The 22,924-nt window shown below is 43.4% G+C and overlaps 1 protein-coding gene across 1 annotated transcript in view; it reads right to left on the bottom strand.

Moving 5' to 3' along the window:
• Nucleotides 1-22,924, bottom strand: part of MRPS28 (mitochondrial ribosomal protein S28) — a 133,176-nt gene that overhangs the window by 73,386 nt on the left and 36,866 nt on the right. The window lies entirely within an intron of this gene.

The raw sequence follows: 22,924 nt of genomic DNA, 5'->3' as shown, positions 1-22,924 counted from the left end.
TGTCGACAGTATCTGTCGACAAAGCCTCTGTCAACAAAAGCCTGTAGTCTAGACATACCCTATCAGTTGATATATTGGGTTTCTATAACACAAAAAGTCCATGTATTTGAATCAATAAGTAGAAAGTGAGTCCGTGCCTAACACAATTTCCTGTATAAGCTCATAATTCACAGGGAGAATCCTTCAAACCAATGTTTGCCTTGTGATCAAGAGGGACGAGAACAGAGCATGGCCTTGTTTATGTGAGCAAGTTGCACTGGTTTAGCTATAGATGTGATTTTAAACCACGGCACACCTCTCTGTGTGGACAATCTTATTTTGGTTTAAGAGTGAACTTAAATATTATCTGAAAACCAATTCTTAATTAATCTAAGCCAGTGGTTCCCAAACTTTTTTATACTGCGCACTGGCAAAACCATTCACAAACTTTTGGCGGACCATCAACATCTTATTTGCATGTTTGCATATTTGTTATATACAAATAAAACACTACCGATCTGCCAAAAGCCCTGGCCCCCAAAGCCACTTCAAACAGCTGGCTTCAGCTCCAGCAGCCGCCATGTGGCAGGCGGCTGCTGCAGCTGAAACCAGCTATTTGTAGAGGCTCTGGGGGCTGGAGTGCACCCAGGCCCTCTAAATCCCCAGCCTTAACCCCTACACTATCCCCCAGTGCCAGCCACTGACCCCAGAATCCCCTGAACCCAACTCCCCCCATGCCAGCCTCTCACCCTCACAGCCCCCCACTGCCAGCCCCCTATCCAAATGCTTCAGTGCCAGCTCACTGCCTCTTAGAGTCCCCCACCTCCAGACGCCCCAGTGCCAGCCTCCTGTTTCCACAGCCCCACTTCACACAACCCCACAGAGCCTCCCCCAGTGCCACCTCCCCACTCTGGACACCCCAGTACTCCTCAGTGTCAGCTCCCTGCCTCTCAGAGCTCCCCAGTACTTGCCCCGCACCCAGAGCCCCCCAGTATTAGCTTATCCTCCAGAGCCCCCCAGTGCCACCCCCATCCTTTGAGCCCCCCATCACTAGCCCCACCCCCAGAACCGACAGTGCCTGACTCACCCCGCTCACTTAGCCCTGCACTGCCTCCCAGCTGCGTGCTACTGCCCAGGTTGTGGTTGCTCTAAGGCTCATGCCAGGCTCCATGCGGCCCTCCCAATGCACAGCGAACCTCTCTCCCGAGTCTGGGAGGAGACCCCACTCCTGCTCCGTGATGGCTGGCTGACAGGCGGAGAAAGACATGCCTCTCCCAACAACCATGGTGGGAGGGAAGGAGCTGGGCAGTGTACCCCAGCCCCGTGGCGGCCTGGCAGCGAGCAATTCATGGCCCGGCACTAGTCCACAGACCAGTAGTTGGGAACGGCCAATCTAAGCTATGTCAAAATAAATCTTAAACCAAAATGAAAATGTCTACACCTCCTTTTGCAAGGATTTAACTAACTTAGTTTAAAATCCCTCCTTTAAATAAACCAATTCAACTCTCTTATGCGGGCAAGACCCAAGGCTGTCTGGGGCACAGGTACATCCCAAGTTTCTTGAACAATTTTCAGTTTATTATAGGAAAAGTTACCCGGTGAACCAGTTACCTGAACAGGTAACTGGTTAACCAGGCCAGGTGGCAGGAACCTGGACAGGGCAGCAGACGGGGCCCCAGCAGCCCCAATGGCAGTTCTGACAGCCTGTTTGAGGATACACTGGCAGCCCCCCACCCCCAGCACTGCCGTGTGGGGGTAGGCAGGACCCCAGCCTCACTGGCCTGGCCCCACCTTGGGCAGGAGAAGATGGGATTCTGGCTCAGCCACACAGCAGCCGCAGCTCCGGCTCTGGCCATGCCGTAAGTTCTCACCCTGCCACACTCCGCAGTACTCCAGCCCTGCCATTAACCCTGGCCTGGCCCCAATCACGCCCCAGGCAGGGGCAGACAGGACCCCAGCAACGGTGCAGCAGCCATGCTATGCTTGCCCACAATCGCAAGACACTCTGACCCAGGCTGCCCTGCAACAGCAAACAATTAACCAGCTAAACAATATAATTTTAATCATTTAACTGGTTAACAGTTTCCAATGATATTTATATCCCTAGTTTTTAATGGGCTGTCCTTTAGATAACTGACTTTCCCAGACAGTCCTCTTGTCATTACTGCCTCATGCTGCTGTCATCTTGTATCTGTCAATAAAATGGGAATTCTGCATCCTTCTAGGCACAGAATTTCCATTTGTTTACAGAACTGTCTGCAGGAAGAGGCTTCAATTTTGCTATGCAGTGACTCCTTCAATCCACTGCCAACAGCAGTCTTGTGCTTGGAAGTGAGCTAAGTCCAATATTTAGCTGTGAGAATTGATATCTGATACAGGACCTTTGGAAGGGATCCAAAAGAGGAAAGTGTAGGACTCAACTTCCCTGTAAGAAACATTATCTAACTTCTTAAATAATATTAATACATAAAGTTGAACCAACAAATATTAATAACAATCATAAACAAAGACTATATCTTTGCAACAGATAAAATTAATCCTTGTCAAACTGAGCATTACATCTCAGGGCAGTTTAAACACTACTCACACAAATTTTAAAGTAATTAAGCTTGCGCCCATGTTTTACTTCTTTACAATCCATGGAAAAGCCTGAAAAGTTTGTTTTTGTTTGTTTTTGCTATTTTTTACATTCTTGTTTTTAACATTAAATATTTGTAATTTAAATATCAACTCTGATCTTTCCTGATCTTACGACGATTTTGGTGGCAGGTGAGATATTATTTATAAAGAACGCCGCAGAGCATCTAGGCAGGGCCAGGTGTTCACCTTCAGGGCAAGAAGACCCGCGCATCAGGGTAGTGATATGGGCCAACTCGACGCCAAAGGGCTACTGATCTGAACTCACAACTTGCCAAGCACTGCATTTGGAGCAAATGCTTAGTCAAAAGGCCAAGAAATGATTACTATGATCTCTCACAACTTATTCAAAGAGATAGCAGTTGAATCTGTCCTAAAGATATCCTTTCTTCACATAGTTATTACAGTTTAATAGGTGTTAAACAAAACAAAAAAAATTTACATTTTAACCCATAGGCCTAAAAATCTCTCTCCAGCTCAACTATAAATGTTTTGGTTTTTGTAATGTCATCATTTCACTAATTCTACAGTTATAGAAATAAAATCCTCAGCTAGTGGAAATCACAAAGACCGCCATTGGCTTCTATGGCTCCGTCTACACTGCAGAGCTATTTCGGGATACTTGCAGTATCCCAAAATAGCTATTCCACATCTTTAAAGCAGCCTGATATTTTGAAATAACGGGTGTGCTATTCCAGCATCCCTGTAACCTTCATTCCATGAGGCTAAGGGATGTTTCAGAATAGCACTTTATTTTGAAATTTGGCACTGTGTAGACAGCACCAAATTTTGAAAGAAACTATTTTGAAATTGCCTTGAAATAAGCTATGCAATTTATGTAGCGCAAATTGCGTAGCTTAGTTCGATGTAAGGGTGCAGTAAGAGACTAAGTGGATTTGCACCGCTAAAAATTTATCTGACAAACTTCCAAGCTTCACAGGATCTAACAAACATAAAAAATAAGTGATTATAAATAAAGAAACAAAGACCCTAACATACGGAAAAACAAGCCTGTACACTTCATGCCTTCTTGATAAAGTCTAAAGCAAAAAGGGAAATAGCATGAGCCCATTTCTCTCCTCTCCTCCCATTGAATGTAACCTTTCAAATACTGGCTACTGCTTTAACAATGAAGTTTTCAAAGGGCTGCCATGTCTGACTGAAGCTATTCTGGGAGATATTTTACCCAAAATAACAGAATTTTCTGAAAATATCCTATTAAAATCACCAGGATTGCAATCAGCAGTCACCAGGAAATCGATGATTCTGGGAGATTCCAGGCCAATCCCGGAGGGTTGGCAACCCTATGTTTTATACAACAGCAAGATACCAAGGCAACTGGTGAGGGATAACACAGGGAGCCATTGGCTATGTGACCCCGCCCCGAGCCCAGGGAAAGGCTGGGAAAACCCTCCTCCGTCCCATGCCTCAGCCCTGCTCTGTCTCCTTCCTACCCCACCTCTTCCCTCAACAGATGCAGCCTAGGGAACTAGTAGGGTCATCCCAACACTCACTGGCAGCTGAGGGGGAATCAGAGCAACACGGCCTCACCTTACTCTGCTCCCCTGGCCACGTCGCTCCGCTTCCTATCAGTTAGCGTGAGGACGGTACCGCCCCTTTCCCCAAGCAACACACCAGGAGAGCAGAGAGCTGGGGTTGCATTGCTCTATTTCCACCACCATTGCCAGTGAACGCGGGGCAGCTGGACTCCGGTTGCAGTCACTAGGCCCCCTGCTAAACTCTGAGGGTATGTCTACACTACCACCCTAGTTCGAACTAGGGTGGTTAATGTAATCATTCAAAGTTGCAAATGAAGCCCGGGATTTAAATATCCCAGGCTTCGTTTGCATCTTGCCGGGTGCCGCCATTTTTAAATCCCCGTTAGTGCGGACTCCGTGCCCGCGGCTACACGTGGCACGGAGTAGGTAGTTCGAACTAGGGTGGTAGTGTAGACATACCCTGAGCTACCCAGATGCTCTGTACCTGCCAGCTGCTGGCTGTCCCCTTGCCCCTTCACCTACAGCACTTGGGACATGTCACTTCTCATGCACCCACTCCTCCTCTCCTCTCCCCCCTCCCCCCCCACACACATTTCAACCCTGCTCATTATGGTTTTAATTCTAGGATAGATGTGTATCAACTTACATTTACCAAGCAGGAACAAATGGCATTTGCTTCTCATTGTAGCTAGACTGGTACTTTCCCTACCTTTATAGCAGTACTTCAGAGTTACCCAGGCTAGGCTTTTATGCGCTCATGTAGGAATGCCGTTGATCAAATTAGGTACTTTATGTAAAACAAGTCTGCCAAGTCTCTAGCCACTTCATTTAACAGACATTTTCAGAGCTTTTCATAAGAGTTTCTTCAGGCTGTTTCAAGTTATTAATTCTCATTCAAGCTGGGTGCCTTGATTTTCAGTTCTTTAGTTAAAAATGAAGCACTCCAAAATGGTAACAAAAGAAAACTGATTGTCAAGAGAAGCAAATTTTCAACATATGTAACAAAATAAGGGGGGGGGAGAAGGGAAAAGCAGAATGTTGTTTTTATTAGAAACACTATTCCATAGTTGACTACCAACTTACTTCACATTTCAATGTCTATAAATCATGTCTATTTTCAGCATGCCCCACCAAGTACTTCCAGCAACTTGTATCTCTGCTGGCTGCTATCATTTTTTAAATGCTGACATTTGGCAGCAGTGACCACACACAGACTGCAGTGAGGATAACAGTATTGGGTAGCTTTTAAAATATGAATTTTTTTTTTAATGAATATACTTTCACTCACAGTAAGCTTTTCCTAATGAAGTCGCAAGTCCTTTCCTTCCCCTCCCCCTCCGATCCACAGTGAAAAACCCTAAAAAGATTAGACAGGCTGCATAAACAAAAAAATACTGGTGTGAAGCAAGCTGTAAGAAATACTTTCATCTATCCAGGATAATCACCAGAAATACTTTAATCTATCCAGGATAATCACCATTATCTAGTCATTACTCTGACCTACTCATTTCCTTCAGTACCTCTGCCCCTACTTTTTGAAAATATTTCTATCTGTAAAAAGTTTCTGCCATAATGTATATTTTGTCCACTCCCCACACACAGAAAATCTGTTCATTTCTATAATAAACTTCAATTTTTATGGGGTTTATAAATCAGCCACAAAAGTTCCCTCAAGATGGAGACTTGGAAAGATCAGAGTCCTGAATGGAGTTGTCTTTACTGATATATTTGTGAGAGGGAGCAAGAAAGGGGTGAAGTTGCACATTTGCTGCAAAACATTTTCTGTTTGTGCTTTCAGATGCTTAACACAAGATGAGATTTTTTCAAAGCTGCCTAATGAGAATTTTGTGTCCCAATCCCCTAGGCTGCTTCGAAAAGCTAATTCTTTAATATTCTTTATTCTCAACATGAATTTTACATGCCCTTGGTCGATAGTTAGACAATTGCCGCTAAATAGGCTGACCAAAAATTACAAAATAGCAAGGCAGTTTCAGTCCCGGAAGAGCTGAATGCATCTTCAGGAATTTTTCTGTGATGAAGAGGGACAGATAAAATTAGGGATTGTTATGTCCTATTAGGACCTGATCCCATGTGGTACTTCATGCTATAACTTCCATCACTGAATTTTCCTCACTGAATTTTAGCAAATATTGATGCACAACTAAAATTAATTGTAGATGCTTTTTAAAACGACTATATACAATCTTTAATTAAGTCTCAAAATATATCATCAATCAGACAGGCAGCCTTATAGGACAGTAGCTTCTTAATAAAACAACCTGGGAAGAACAGTCAGTCATACAATGGAGCTGGATGAGCATTTCCAAGGTTGCCAAGTCTAGCAATTTTATCCCAGGTCTTTGAACTATTTGATATTTTCCTTAAACCCCTAAATCCTGGAATCTTGTTATTACATGAAAACCTCAGCTTTAATCATTTGCTTTCAGGTTTGAGTGAAATATGTGGGTGAACCTGAAAGATTTAGGAGCCAGAAGGGAAATAAAAGAAACCACACATTTATTGGCTTAAAAATCACAACATTTAAGAAAATCTCATGATTTTTGGAACATCTAGGATTGACAATGCTGCACTCCTAGAACTAGGACTGTAAAATCCTGTTTAATGGGTTAAACAGTACTAGGGGACTGCACCCTACTTGCGACGCTCACCAAACCCCCTCTCTCTGGCTACTTTCACAGCCAAAGGGTGTGATGTTGTGAAGATGTCATTCTGTCACCTGGCACGAAAAACGTTTTTATATATAGAGAGAGATGTTTAATTGGTTAACCAATTAAAGAGGGCATGTGGAGGGGGCAGCCCCAACCCTGCTGGGCTAGAGTGACCGCCCACTGCCCACCGACACCGGGCTGGAAAGGCCACCCCCGCCATAGACAGAGCCTGCTCCAGCCCAACCAGAGTCCCTGTCTGCGGTGGCCCCTACCACAAACAAGGGCTATTCCAGAGGAACGATTGGAGCAGTCCCTCTGTCCGCAGTGGGCCCCACTGGGCCTGGAACAGCCCGCTGCCTGCAGCAGGCAGGGAACTGCTCCAGCCCCCACTGGTTAACAGTTAACCGGAACCAGTAAACATCACCCATTACGGTGATGCATCAATATGAATTCTTACCTAGAACTATAAACTTCTATGCAGAGGGTCCCTCATATAATTGATCATCTATCTCTTTCTAGACTGCCCCCTGTAACTATTCCATAGGGGATGGAATGTATTTATTGATGCATTGTAAAAAAAATGAAATAATTATTCTTATTGTAGAATATAATCATACTGGCTCTCAAAATATCTGTATTTATATAAAGATTTATCATTCATATTGCATCCAAAATACAATATGAAATAGAACAGGCTGTTAAGCAATTATATGTCCCTAATGTTTAAAATGCCTCTAAATACAAAAAGAAGTGCCCTCGGACAACTGTACATCGTATATATCAATTTTCTCCTCTCTCGTCATCCAGAATTCACAAATCTCTTAAAACGTTTTCCTCCCCAACCCCTCCACAAAAATCTCTCAGGCTGCACTCAGAATGGTTGGGTCTCCTGGAATCCCAACTAGGTGGTTTTAATTATAGTTGTTAGAATATTTCAGTGTGACAAACGTTCTCATTAAAAGAGAGTTACAAGGGTTTTTCTTAATACAAAAAAACAGTCCCACCACAGACTGCACATATTGATTTAAATTATGTCTTTTCATACATTTTTAAAAAGAATGTATAAATCTAGGCTCCTTCCAATATACTTGCCAAATACTGAGTTTAGAATTCCAGTTTCTGCAACTACGGAGGTCCAACACCTGAAACACACCAGGAAATACAGTGCTTTCTGCTCACATTATACATTTTAGGCAAAATATTCAGACCTTCTAATGTCCTAGCAAAATAAATCTCTTGCTAAACATGTATAACCGTGACATATGGGTAATCATGCTTTTTCTGTGTGATCACACAGTGCTTATAGGCCAGGGGTAGGCAATAATTTTCACAGTGGGGCCACTTCGCGAATTTAGGTATGTGATCATGGGCTAGGTCCAGGTCCTACCAACAGGGGCAGGGACTTGGGCTGAAGAGGTGGGGCTGGAGGCTAAAGAGAGAGAGGGAGAGAGAGAGAATGTGTGAGTGCGAGACACTCTGTGTGTTTGAGACAAACTTTGTGACACAGATTGAGTGTGTGTGGCACAGACTGAGTGCATATAACAGTGACACAGAGAGTGTGTGTGCTGGCTGCTGCTGGGTAAGTTTGTGAGAGAGGTCATGAGCTGTCTCTAAGACAGGGAAAGATGTCCTACTCTGTTGTCTCCCGCCTCCTCCTTTGTGCAGAGATAGGGTATGGGGAGAAGTGTGTGTGTGTGTGTGTGTGTGTGTGTGTGTGTGTGTGTGTGTGTGTGTGTGTGTGTGTGTGTGTGTGTGTGTGTGTGTGTGTGTGTGTGTGTGTGTGTGTGTTGAGCACTGAAATCTTAGAAATTGCACTGCCTCTTAAGACAGGCATTCCTCTTAGTCACCTAACCTTTCAGGCTTCAGTTTGGAGCATCTCTGCTGTGTGTCTCCCTCTCGCTGACCCCTGCTCTACAGATATGGGATACAGGGGCAGGGAGGCACTCTGATGTCAGCACTCACCTCTCCCCCCTCTGCACAGGTAGAAGGAGAATCCTGGGAGCAGCTGAGCCACAGGACAGAGCAAGGTGGGGGGAGGGGCAGATGAACACAGCTGCTGGCTATCAGTCTATCAGAGTGCGCAATCAGCAAGGTGGGCCCCCAGGCTTGATTTTGCTCACCTCTGTTATAGACTGTGGCTGTGGATCAAAAAGAGCCAAGGACCACTTTTGGACCTCTTTGGTCTTCAAGGGCTGTTTTTCCAATACTCTCTCTCCCACATGCAGGATGCCATGTGGCCTCACACTGCAAAGGCTATGTGCTCTCAAAGCCCTCACAAGCTCTCTCAATATGACACACACTGAACTGTTGTAAAATATGCCATTCTTTCCTCTTAATGCCTATGCTGCCTTTCTGCCTATGCTGCCTCAAACATAGCACCAGAAGTGTAAAGAAGTAATTTACTGTGAGATTACTACTAGACATGATAATATGTACCCAATATGCATTATGTACTGGTCCATCATTAGTGCAAATCAACTGTACTTTGATCACCCTTGTACTGCAGCATGTTACTTTATCAACTAAAGCTTAAAGTACCAACTATTAGTTATGTAAAATTTAAGACATATTCCAAAACTTATTTACAAACTTAACGGGGGTCCAGGAACTCTAAAGTACAGTCTTTATGTATTCCTGAACCACAAAAACAACACCTCAATTTGTGGCTGAAAATAACTATTTCAGAATGACATGGGGGGGGGGGGGGAGTATCGCAACTGTAAAGTAACCAACCAAATAATATGCTATGTCCACAGGGGATAAAAGATTATAATTTTGAAAATACACACTGCTATAAATAAAGTTAGCAGTTATTTGCTGAAAAGTATAGATTAAGTCTGCAGTCAGAGGGCTACTCTGCAAGTATGTTACAGAAAGAAAAGATGAAATTGTTTGATAGCAGACACAGTGGCACCACATGCATTGTTTGGGCTAGGAGCTATAGTGAACTACATTACACAGCTTTGTGAAATACCACCTCCTTGGATTTAGCCTTCCTTAATGTAAACAATGACTTCCTTTTAAAGTGGCAATGTTGGGACAACAAGACCAGCAATGCTTCACATTTCTCCCTGGAATTTGGGTAAAATTTGTGATCAAGAGATGGATCAGAGAGCCAGAAAGACTGCTTGCTGATGAACAGTGGCAACCATCTGGGTCCTCCGAGGATTTCAACATGACATTCTTACAATTTTAATCAGAGACAAAATACATTTTTTACAGCATAGAGACTAGCTGTCTGATTATGTTTTTTCTCAAAAGATACAGAGTGAAGGAGAATCTGGCTTTTTTATTTTAACTTTAGCGAACATCACCAGTTTATAAACACACAATAGGCCACAGAGTCAGTCTTGATATCACATTGGAGAAGACTATGGCCCAAAGTACATAACACTTACTTGGAAAAACACTTCTAGTGTGTGAAAATCAGTACTAAGATTTTTACTATTTTGTTGCCTATATGCCATTACAGAGAAAGAAATCGACATAGGATGATTGCACTGAAGAATTTTCAAGGACTTAAAAAGTTTTCACTTTTAAAGAAACCGCTTTTCACACAACCTTCCAAAATTCTGCTCACTCACTTAACTTGATACTTGAGCAAAAAATATTTCTATCAGGAGAAAAAACATAATTTTTAAAATAATAATTATTTTAGTGAGCATAGATATGTGTGTGGGGGCTGATTTGTTTTCATGATGATTTTGTAAGGTGCATTTTAGTAAATTATGTAATTATAAATTCTTAAAATAATATTTTACACCCGTATACCACTTTCCACAGAGGCAAGGGCAGAGGTGGTGGGTGGGAAGGCAGGCAGCCCCTTGGGAGCTGGTATGTGCCGGGAGCCAGCTTAAAAGCCTGCTCCCCATGTGCACCGGTTCCCACCTGTTACCCTCCTGCTGCTGCTGCTTCTGTGGGAGACAGCAGGGGGTGGGGAGGAAGAGACAGCTTTATACCCACTACCTGTGTGTACCGGCTCCTGCCTCCCTCTTGTCCCCCCCTCCCCTACTTCCTCTGATGCAGAGGCAGTAGGGGGACTGCATGTAACCATTAGGATTAACCAGTGAGCTCAGGCTCATCAGATAATCGTGTAAAGAGCTACACATTTACATCCCTAGTATTTTCTTGTCCAAGCCAAATGAAATACAAAAAAAAAAACCCAAACATGGAGCAAAATTAAATCTGTAGCAGAGGGCCAATTCAGTGTACACCCACATGGATGAGATGCATACACTCCCAGTGACTTTCCATAAAGTCTGAGAAATGATGGCTCCACTTCGGCAGAAGTAGACATCAGGGTTGGGCCAAACTACATAATCTATCCTCCCACAGAGTCAATGGCTGGGCACCCCTGCAAAGCTGAAGTGTGCATGTGGGGAGGTGTCTTTTCCTGGGCTATGAAGTACAGTTAATTTCTCCCATCCTCACACATAATGGCTGTAGAAAGCTCAATTACTTGGAATTTCTTTGGGCTTCTTGAAATTTACCACAAATGCATAAGAACTAGGGTTGTAAGAGTTTAAATGGTTAACCAATAAGCTGATGCTTGTTGGTTCCTACTACTGTCTAAACTCTGCTAAGGTGAGTAGGTGGGCAGCTGGGATCCCATGGAGCCTGTTTAACCACGTAACTGATGGAAACAACATTGGTCCCATGGATGTTTTTTAACATATTTTACATCCCTAATAAGAACACATTATATATTTGACATCCTTTCCATTTTAGTATTATTAATATTTTGACTAAACACAGGCATGGAATTTTAAATGGATGGTTCTGATCAGATAACATCCATTTAAAAAGAGAAACCGAAGACTATTTGGCCTACAAATACATTCACTTCAGTAGTTGTCCCAAATCTGGACTCTGACCTTAAGGTTTTTAGAGATGATACTGATTTACATCATTCTGAGAAGTATTAGCAGCAGATGTATTACCACCTCAAGCTGCAGTAATATCAGAACAGCAACAGCATAAGCCTGGGTTAGTAACCAGGTGGAAAAGATCTAGAGACAACCTAGAATTTACAAGTAGTAATGTTGGCGACTGCAGGAGGCGCTCTCTAGCAACCCTGAATAACCTTTATTGTATTACAATGGCCCAGACTTTTATAAGGGAGCACTCTACTGTTGATGGCAATATTTTTGGGGTTATGTGTAAAGATGAAGTCCATGATCACTGGGATCATTAAAGATCCTATCACATTTTTTGCAAGGATAATGTTAAGATTCTGTATCTTTGCCAAACTTCAGTTGTGGCTTCCCATACTTCATTGTTGCTGTCATGTGAGTTCACTGCACACACCAGTCTCCCTGTCTCCATCCATTCCCCACTTCCCTCAAGCTCCCTGTGTGCCACCCTTTCAACCCCCTCTATTTTAATGACTCGCTGTTACCCCCTCATGCCAGGGCCCTTTTGTGCCACTCATACCAGGACCCAGCATTTCACCTTCCCCACCATAGCAGGTGTTCTGGGTGCTCACCTTTCACCTTCCCCATACTATGGTCTCCTTTTCTCCTCTGCCAGAAGTTCTGTGATCCCCACCATACTAGGGACTCTGTATGCCAGGGCTGGCCTTACCATGAGACAAACTGAGGCAGCCACCTCAGGTACCAGACTGTGGGGGGCACCACTAGGACCCAGAGTGTAGAAAATTGTATCTGCTGCTGATACATATGTATTCTCTCTGCTCTAGATGCACAGAAATGGTGGAGTGCTGTGCTGGCAGAAGGAGGGCACAAGAGACATAACAGGAAGCAGGAGAAAAGGTGGCATAGGGGCGTCATTTGAATTCCCCGCCTCAAGTGCCAAAATGTTGTGGGGTGGCCCTGCTGTATGCCCTCATCTTCCTTTCCTCCCATACCAGTGTCTCCAGTTCTCCTTTTTCCCCACATCAGGGTCCTCCACATTCCACCCCTCCTCCCATCATGCAGGGGCTTCTGCATGTGTCCCTATATCCCCTTTCCCTCCTTCCACTCATTAAATGTGTCAATATTTAAAGGAAGATAGGAATGGTATTATACCCCAATGTGCTGATGATTGCCATCAACTGGTTCTTTGTTCTCTAGACAATTCCAGAGGTGACTGAAAGCAATTAGGGTATGTCTACACTACAAAGTTAATTCGAACTAACAGCCGTTAGTTTGAATTAACTTTCATAGGCGCTACACAGGCAAACCGCAAGTTCGAACTTAATTCGAACTAGCGGAGCGCTTAATTCGAACTAGGTAAACCTCATTCTATGAGGAGTAACGCCTAGTTCGAATTAAGCAGTTCGAATTAAGGGCTGTGTAGCCACTTAATTCGAACTAGTTGGAGGCTAGCCCTTCCCAGCTTGCCCTGGTGGCCACTCTGGGCACAACCAGGGAAACTCGTCTGCCTCCCTCCCGGCCCCGGAGCCCTTAAAGGGGCACGGTCTGGCTACGGTGCCCGTGCCAGGTGCAAGCCTGCCAGCACCCAGCCAGCAGACCCCGCACCTGGCACAGCACGAGCCAACCACCCGCTGCCACCCAGCCCTCCCCCTCTTCCCAGGACCAGGCTGGTGGCTCCCAGGAGCCTGCCCAGGGCCGCAAGAGGCGGGCACCCGCCTGGTCTAGTGCGGAGATTGTGGACCTCATCCAGGTTTGGGGGGAGGCCTCCAACGTCCACGACCTCCGCACTAGGCACAGGAAAGTGGCCGTCTAGGGCAGGATAGCTGCCAGCCTGGCCACCAAAGGCCACATGCAAACCCAGGAGCAGGTTTGCATGAAAATCAAGGTGGTCCAGTGAGACCCCCGACCCTGAGCCTTGAGCTTAGAACATAAGAACATAAGAATGGCCATACTGGGTCAGACCAAAGGTCCATCTAGCCCAGTAGCCTGTCTGCCGACAGCGGCCCACACTAGTTACTCTGGAGGAGATGGACCGAAGACAATGACCAAGCCATTTGTCTCATGCCATGCATCTCCAGCCTTCCACAGACAGAGGCTAGGAACACCATTTCTACCCCTTGGCTAATACCACTCCATGGACCCAACCTCCATGACTTTATCTAACTTCTCTTTAACCTCTGTTATAGTTTTAGCCTTCACAGCCTCCTGTGGCAAGGAGTTCCACAGGTTGACTATTTGCTTTGTGAAGAAGAACTTTCTGTTATTAGTTTGAAGCCTGCTACCCATTCGTTTCATTTGGTGTCCTCTAGTCTTTATATTATGGGAACTAATGAAGAACTTTTCTTTATTTGCCCTCTCTACACCACTCATGATTTTATATACCTCTATCATATCCCCCCTCAGTCTCCTCTTTTCTAAACTGAAAAGTCCCAGTCTCTTTAGCCTCTCTTCATATGGGACCTGTTCCAAATCCCTGATCATTTTAGTTGCCCTTTTCTGAACCCTTTGCAAGGCCAAAATATCTTTTCTGGGGTGAGGAGATCACATCTGTACACAGTACTGAAGATATGGCGTACCATAGTTTGATACTTCCCCTCCTCCTTCTTCCCCTGGCTTCCCCCTTCCAGCTCCCTCTTCCCAGGTTTCCCCCTCCCCTCTCCCATGCTCTCTCTTCCCCTCTCCCACCTCCTTTTCCCAGTCTCCCCAGAGGTTCATCCTCCTCCCTCCCCCAGTTTTGTTAAATAAAGAGAGTTTTTATTTTTGAACACACATGTCCTTTATTTTGTACATCAGGAAGGGAGGTTAGGGAGGGGTAAGTGGAAGGAGGTGAGGGAGGAATGGGGTACGAGCCCCCTATGGGGAGGATTGGGGTGGCTCTGTTGGCTCCTCGGGGTGGAAACTCTCCTGCAGCCCCCCGATTGATCTCCCCGGATGGCAGCCTGCAGCAAGTGCAGCCGGGCTGATGGCCGAGTGTTGTGATGTGCTGAGTGTGGGCACTCAGGGCATTCCAAGCCAGGACTGCTTTGCTTTCCCTCATCGAGGTAGACAAGCAAGCGGGGAACCCTTAAGCACAGCCCTCGGCTAGCCTGAGACAGCAGCTCCACGCTCTAAGTCCTAACCTGATGCCCTGCTGGCACTGCTTCCGGCCAGCCTTAACTTTGGTTCAGGGTCCACTCAATGTGGACATGCTAGTTCGAATTAGCAAAATGCTAATTCGAACTAGTTTTTAGGTCTAGATGCACTAGTTCGAATTGGCTTAGTTCGAATTAACTAATTCGAATTAAATTAGTTCGAATTAGTGCTGTAGTGTAGGCATACCCCCAATTAGTCTGCTAATCTGATTCAAGTGGTGCCCTGTCTCTCATTTCCACTCTCTGGTTTTCACATTTTTACCAAAAGCAGCAGTGTTCTGTCCACTGATGCTTAGAAAATACCCTAAGGTTTTGGAATTAATTAGATGCAACATACAAAAGTTATTAGTGTTATTTCTAAACTGAGAAACACTAAACTGTATTAGAGGCAACAGCATGGGACAGCAGGCAGCTGGTCCGCGAGGGGAGCTGGCTTTTAAACTGGCTCTCTTCGCAGACTGGCTCCCTCCTGGAACCCCCGCACTGCTGCCTCTGATACAGAGGCAGCAGCCTGGGACAGTAGGGAGCTCCCCAGGAGCAAGGCCAGAATGTACGAGCTGCCAGCCTTGTCCCTAGTGACTACAGAATAGTCACATGACATAAGAATTCATGCAGTTACTTGACTATTCTATTACTCAATATCTAACATCCCTAAAGGGAACTGCCTCTGAGTTAAGGACACAGACATGAGGGCTTCCAGGATCCACAGCAGTCTACCAAATAGACTACCCTGGAGCTAGGGCTCCATTCTCTTTCATAAGAATCCTCTACTAAATGGAATAATTAGTTTCACCTCCTTCCAACCCAGTGGTTTCCAAACTTTTCAGCATCACACCCCCCTTTTTGATTTTTGAGAAACCCTCACGCCCCCCCCGCCCAGAAAAATAGCAGCAAAACTTAGGGTGGGATTGACGGGGGGGGTGGCTGGGTTGCCTCACGCCCCCCGGGGAATTTCTTCAAACCCCCCCGGGGGCACGCCCCCCAGTTTGGGAACCCATGTTCTAACCTATAGAATAATTGTAAAACAGAAGACAAAAGCATGTAAATGTTCCCCAAATAAAATTCACCTTGACAACCACTCAAGCATAATAAATATTTTGGTATAGTTTACAAAGTAACATTACTTAATGTTTTATGAAGGTCATGAAACTGTCATGCTCTGAATTGCAACTGACATCATCTGATTTCTTTCCTTCTTTCTCCCCTAGTCTCCCACTAAATTTGGCACACACTAAAAGGTGTTAAGTAAATTGCCACAGGAAGTATTGGAAATCCCTGCAACAGCTGCACATGCAAACTTAAGTGCCTTTTAAATTCTGTAGCCTGATAAAGTTGCTGGTGAGTAACAACAGCCTTTGAAAATGGAGCAACCTCAGAGTGGTTTGGATAGGGGGAGTTTTATCCTTTACTCATCAATTTGGAGTCCTTCAATCTCACATTTCAGAAAACTGACAAAATCCACTGTGCTTTTACTGGGAATGGTCATTAATGACATAGATACAGACCTTGAAAAGAAAAAAAAACAAAACAAAACAAACAAGTCAGCACACTCCTTCATATACTTAACAGTTCTTAAGAATCCTGCCCAGTAATGATAGAAGCAGGTTATAACAGAATCTTTCTGACATAGTTTACACTATTACCTTTTGGGGAGATCTATTGAAAATAGAAGCTATTTTTGAAGGCTTTGTTCCGTTTCTACCCTCCCTTCCAAAAAAACCCCCAACTTTCAGCTATAAACTCTCCACAATCTAGCACAATCCTATTTTTTCATAGAACCTTTTCACCTTGTATGGATTACAAATCATTTTACAGGACCTGCACTTTTTACAGGGAATTTATATAATATTAAATAACGAATGCTAAAAAAATTGTATCTATAACAACTGCAGTATATAAAATAAAACGTCTTGTATTTAGTAATGCCCGTATTCATATTTTCCTGTACTGCAAGAATGACAGTAATATCTCTAACATCAAATAAATTCTACGTGCAACCTACTATTATAATGCCAGAACCGAACCTGAGAACCCTGGAGCCTAGTACATGAGCCTCTATTGCATGAGCTAAAAACCAGCTAGCTGTTAACTAAGGCAATAGATCAGATTAATTATTCTCTCTGTAAGTGGTCTCAGTGCCACTAGATGGGAAAGTACACCACATCCAGAAGGGGTGTGAGTTACACAGTTAGTGGACAAAAGTGTTTCTTTAAACCCACTGACTTTACAGCAGCAACTTATTTGCCCCACAGTAAACTGACTATACTCCAGATATGACATATTCTGATCCCAATGCAGGCAAACATCAATAATGAATGACATATCACACTAACACCAGACTTTACAAATTCATTAAGTAATATTTTGCAGAACAAGAAATAGACAATGAATTGCAAGAAAAGTACTTTCTAGCCTTCACTTCCCCATTAAAACTTTTATCAGCACTGTTTCAAGGATTTCTTTTAACCAGAAGTGGTTTCAACTCAAGGGTGAAAATTAACTTATGTAACGATGAAAAAGGATGTGGCAAAACAAGGCAAAGCTTTTCGGCCAAAACATTTTGGGGGGAAAGATGTGAATTTGGATCGGCCAAAACATTTTGCAAATTTGTGGGGAATTATTTCAGTTGATGAATTAAAAAAATCAAAAGAAAATAAAAATTGTGATATTTTTTAACAAAACATTTTGATATTTTGATTCAAAACTACTTTTACTTAAGAATTTCCTTCAATTTTATTTAAAAAATTAAAATCCTTTGAAGAGCTCAAAATCAAAATGAAACATTTTGTTTCAATCAAAATGTTTTGGATCAAACTGAAACCACTTATTTTTTATTTTTCATTACTTCCAACAAACCAAAGTATCAGACATGTTGGGGGACTACAAGGTAACTGCTTTTCAGTTACTTAAAAAATGAAGTATTGTGCCCATAAAAAAGGAAGGGAAAATATGTAATTAATAAACATTTCATTAAATAAAATATTTATCTTCCTTTGCCCAGGATAATGATTTTATACTGGATGGAATTTGCCTCCTCCAAAAGAATTAGGAGAATCAGGATTTTTAGACGCTGATTAATAGATACAGGCTCCACAAGACAGATCCACAAGAATTTTGTTTGTTTTGAAAAACCAAAAATCACCCGGTATCTCAAAGACTGTGCTGGATAATGAAAGGTAGGTTTTATTATGTTCTAGAAGACTGTAAACTAATTCTAGATGATTGTTCTAGAGCAGTGATGCACAAACTGTGAGTAGGGACCTCAAAGTGAATCGTAACCCTATTTTAATGCAGTTCCATGATGGGTGTTACACTTGCTGGGGCCCAGGACTGAAGCTGAAGGCTGAGCCCCACTGCCTGGGGACGAAGCCCAAGAGCATCAGTCCTGGGCAGCAAGCTTCAGGTTTATCAGAGAGTGAGGGGAGGCTCAGGTTACATCCTTCCCTTCTCTTCCCTAGGGCTGAAGTCCCTGAGTTTGTCTCTGGCTCCCCTACCCACAGTGGCAGGGCTCGGACTTCAACTGTGGCCTCCTGACCGGGACTTTGCAGTGGGCTCAGACTTCATTCCCGATTCCTGGTATCTTGTGAAAATGTTCATTGTTAGAAGGAGATCACAGCACAAAGAAATTTGAGGACTTCTGTTTTAGAGCAATAAATCAAAGGTATCGATGAAGCATTGCTCGAAACAGGATTATTTGGGGGTAAAAGGTACTTTTTCTACCACTTTTTTCTTATTGATACCACTTTTGGAGAGTTTAACATTCCTACAAAGAGAAGAACAAATTAAGAAGCGAGATCTCCAATACAAGGCACGCTGGAATAAGTATAAATGTATGATTCCACCCTGAAAAGTGACTTGTAAGAATACCTGTCTTGTCCCATGTCTGTTTCAGTAACTGCAGATTAAATCTGATGTTTTTTCTAAATTGTTAGTTTAGCCCTCTATAGTTAGCTATCTGAAAGTCAAGATGTCTCCTTTCTGGCTCTTGCTCTACCAATAATAAAGATCCACAAACAGAACGCTGTAAACATTTCAAAATATCAGTCCACTCTTCAGCAAGATTGACTCTACGGTGCTAATAGAAAGTACAGTCAAATACTGTGCTCACCACTGAGAGAAGGTCTGGCTCTAGCAGTGGCTCTTAACCTAGTTACCATTTTGGACTGCATCAAATATTACCTGTAGGGACCTGAGGATGTCAGACTGGCCATAGCTCTGTGCAGATTGGGATGCAAGCACCCTGCAGGCAGCAGGTTAAGAACCACTACTCTAAAACCACACACAGATCATATATGAGGCTAAATATGTAAAAGGAGGATATGCTTACCCTGTCACTTTCTAGGCAAGAACCATGCTAGCATCTTCTGCCAAGAAAAGGATTTTTGTGTAAAAATTTTGTATTAATTTGCTTCCAAACTGGAAGTCAGTCTTTGTCTCAGGTAAAGGTCACAGGAACATCCAAAGCAAAGTCTCCACACATTATTTATACTAGGTTCTTATTAAACATGAGAAGGTTGTATTCTGAGAATGCAACCTTCATTTTGTAACCTCAATGCACTGCTATATTCAGTCAGCAAGCAGACTGAACTAATCAGAGAAGCAGAGGCATGACCTTCCCACTTATTCCTCTTCATGAGATAACTTCAAAACATACTTAGGACTACTTAAATGCTGAAGCATCTAGCCAAGATACTAGTTTCCAGATTAGCTTTTGATCCACAAGTCCCTTGTGCGCGCGCACCAATGTTCCAAATTTTGGACTATTTCAACTGTGTGGTATAGAAAGAAGATATCTCATAATGTAATTGTTGAAACTAAAACAAAAGCAGTCAGATACCAAACACGACTCCCTTGTCCATTTCTTAACAATTGATTTGTCAGCTTATACGCTAATTTTAAAACAACCAGGGGTATCCATGGATGGTTAAGTATTTTGTTGGCAGTGAGCTCTATATCTCCAGCTCATCAGCCCAAGCCCAATCCGCCCACCACAAAGCAAGTACAAAATGTAAATCTTAAAAGAAAGATGGGGAAAAGCAACACTACAGATGGGTCCATGCAACCTCAACCCTTGTCTGCTTATTGGTCTCAGGGACAAATTCCTTTAAGATACATTTCTTCTCTTTCTTGTGCTATGTTGTGTTACTTGTTAACACAAGACATTAAGACCTCTTATGATTGCTATGATTACTGATCACTCTCATCATATTATCTACATTAATCACTGATTTTTAAATTTTCCTATCTTAAGCTCTATGGGTATGTCTACACTACCACCCTAGTTCGAACTACGGTGGTTAATGTAGGCAACCGGAGTTGCAAATGAAGCCCAGGATTTGAATTTCCCGGGCTTCATTTGCATATTGCCGGGCGCCGCCATTTTTAAATGTCCGCTAGTTCGGACTCCGTGCCCGCGGCTACACGCGGCACGAACTAGGTAGTTCAGATTAGGCTTCCTATTCCGAACTACCGTTACTCCTCGTGGACTTTTCTCTCTATTCCACATTTTAAATGTAAATGCTTTGAATACATAATATAGGTCGAGTCTATAGACCTGATCCTGAGAGTGCTGAGCACACTGAACTGGAGATCTTTTGTTGGAGATGCTCACCACATCACAGAATTAAGCCCCCTCTATATTTAGCCTATTTATAGCCTGAACTGAGAAATTACCTTGTTTATTTCATGTCTGTGTCAAAAAAGTACAAATATTATTCATGGCACGTGCTATCCACCTTATAGCTGTCAATCATATCTGCTTTGAAAATCACAGTCCTGTCAAACACGTCTGTTGTCAGAGAGGCAACGCTACAGAAATCACTATGCCATTATTTTAGAAAACATTAGGAAGCAAAATCATGAATACACAAAAGCTGTTTGATTACAAAATTACAATACAGGCTTATGCACAAACCTGTTATGTCAAATTAAACTTTTGGAAATCAAAATACTCTAGAGTTGGCTTTTATTATCAAGATAGTTTAAGACCATTATTTAAAGTATGGTAATGAGGGATTTCACCCAACCTAATACAAATAATTTCAGACCTTTTTTTGGGGGGTTTTAAATTGGGGGTGAATTTAAATGTACCACACCCTTGTGAACCCAAATACAATGACACTGTGCTAATGCACAAAAACTAAAGAGTGAAAGTGAACAAAATAATGAAAGTGAATACACTCAAGTTTCCACCAAAAATACACATTTTTAATAAACGTTGGTTTTGCAACTGTACCATGTTGATAAATCCAACAGTTATTGAGAAGACAACTGTTGGACAGAAGAGTAAACCTGCAAGCCAGATTCAGGTATGAAAGAGAAGGCGGGGAGGGGCTCCCATCAGCAAGGGTCAAGAACATGACCCTTATGAGAAATTGAGTTCCCCAGCAGCTGCAAATAATGCAAGAAATGGTATCCCTATGAGGGATGCGGTCTCTAGATCAGGAGTGGGCAATCATTTTTGATGAGGGGCCCACTCCCAAGATTTTGGAAAGTGGTCCAGGGCCTCACTCTTCTATGGTATAAATGGAGGAGGTGTGGGGATTGGGATGGAGGTTGGGTACAGAAGGGAGCTTGGGGTAAGGGATTGGGGTGCAGGAGAGAGACTGGAGTCTGGGAGGCAGTGTGAGCGAAGGAGGCAGTTGTAAGCTAGGGCAAGGAACTGGGGTGCAGGGTTTTGGGATGTGACCTAGGGTAGGAGGGGATTGTGATCTCAGGCAGGAGATTGGGGTGCCAGATCTGGGAGGGGGCATAGGTGGTAGGGTTGCCAGATGGTTTCAACAAAAATACTGGACACACTTGACATTACATCACAATCTACATTACATCTTATTTAGAAAATACCGGACATTTATATTTTCTCAATGTGTTTCCCAAACAGAAAGCTCAAATACTAGACTGTTCGATTCAAAACCGGATATCTAGCAACTCTATTAGGTGCAGGTGGAGTAGCAGGGCAGAAGTGGGGGGCAGAGGGTTGGAGAAGGGAGAGGCTGAGGAACCAGAGGCAGGTTCTCGCCAGGAGACTTATCAGTCTGCTTGCCTGCAGAGCTGAAGGCTTGCAGAGCTTAAAATATTTCTGCCTGCTTGGCCATGTGTTTGAGTGAGTGTGCAGGAGGTTTGTGCTTTGTGGCTGCTTGTTATTCAAACAGGCAGCTCCCATTGGCCAGCGTCTGTCCAGAAACCGCCAATGGGATTGTGCTGGGGACGGGAGCAGCATCTGAATCTTTCTCCCACCGACCACCCATCCAGACTCAAACAGAAAGTGACTGCAGCCGTGTTTCTGAGTGGTGTGCGGGTCTGTGGGGCAAGCAGAGGAGCCTGCCTGGGATTCCTCACTGACTCTGTAGTCTGGATCCAGTGGCTTGGTGGGCCAGATCTGGCCCACAGGCCGTATTTTGCCCAGGCCTGATCTAGATGTTTCTGAGGCTCCATCCTTAATGATCAGCCTCTTGCAGCAGGTAAATGATAAATCTGAAGCCCCACCCTCCTCTAGCTGCTGGAAGGGAAAAGGAATTTTGTCTTTTTTTGACTCCTCAGAGCCTCCTATATGCTGCCAGAGAGTTTATCTGCACTACTCTGCTTCTCACCGGTGTCTGTTTTAGGGGACCTGCTTCCTTATGAATACTTCCAGTTCCTGTTCTCATTGCTGCTCACAGGAATCCTGCTGATGCATGATAAAGCTAACAGTCTCATCAAATGCCACAAGTTTCAGAACAGGAAAAATGAAATTGAGCTGTTACTTTCACACTGCTACCAATGCTACTGGGCAACCTCCAGATCAGCTGCAGAGGAAGAGTGAGGAAGAAAACAATGAAATCTGTTTATATTCAGTTCACATTTGTACTGCTATCTTTGTAATCATAACTGCAGAAATATCTTTCTCTTCAAAAAAGTAAAACTTATTTTCTACAGAAACACATGATTTTAATTCCCTATTTCTTTTTATGCAGATATTTTACTCATCAGAAAAGCTTATACAAATGTTTTAGTGGTGCAGTAATCTGGAAAGAGGCAATGAATATAAACTGGAGCTTATTTATCCATTTATGTCATCTGCTACAGCACAATTTGTCTCAGTCCAATTGTTCATTATTTATTTGTGACCAATGAGCATTTCAAAATACACAGATAAA

The sequence above is a fragment of the Pelodiscus sinensis genome, chromosome 2, assembly GCF_052426305.1.
Source record: "Pelodiscus sinensis isolate ZL-2025 chromosome 2, ASM5242630v1, whole genome shotgun sequence".
Lineage (NCBI taxonomy): Eukaryota > Metazoa > Chordata > Testudines > Trionychidae > Pelodiscus > Pelodiscus sinensis.
Note: the sequence above shows the minus strand (reverse complement) of the source record. Positions and strands in the feature narration are given on the sequence as shown.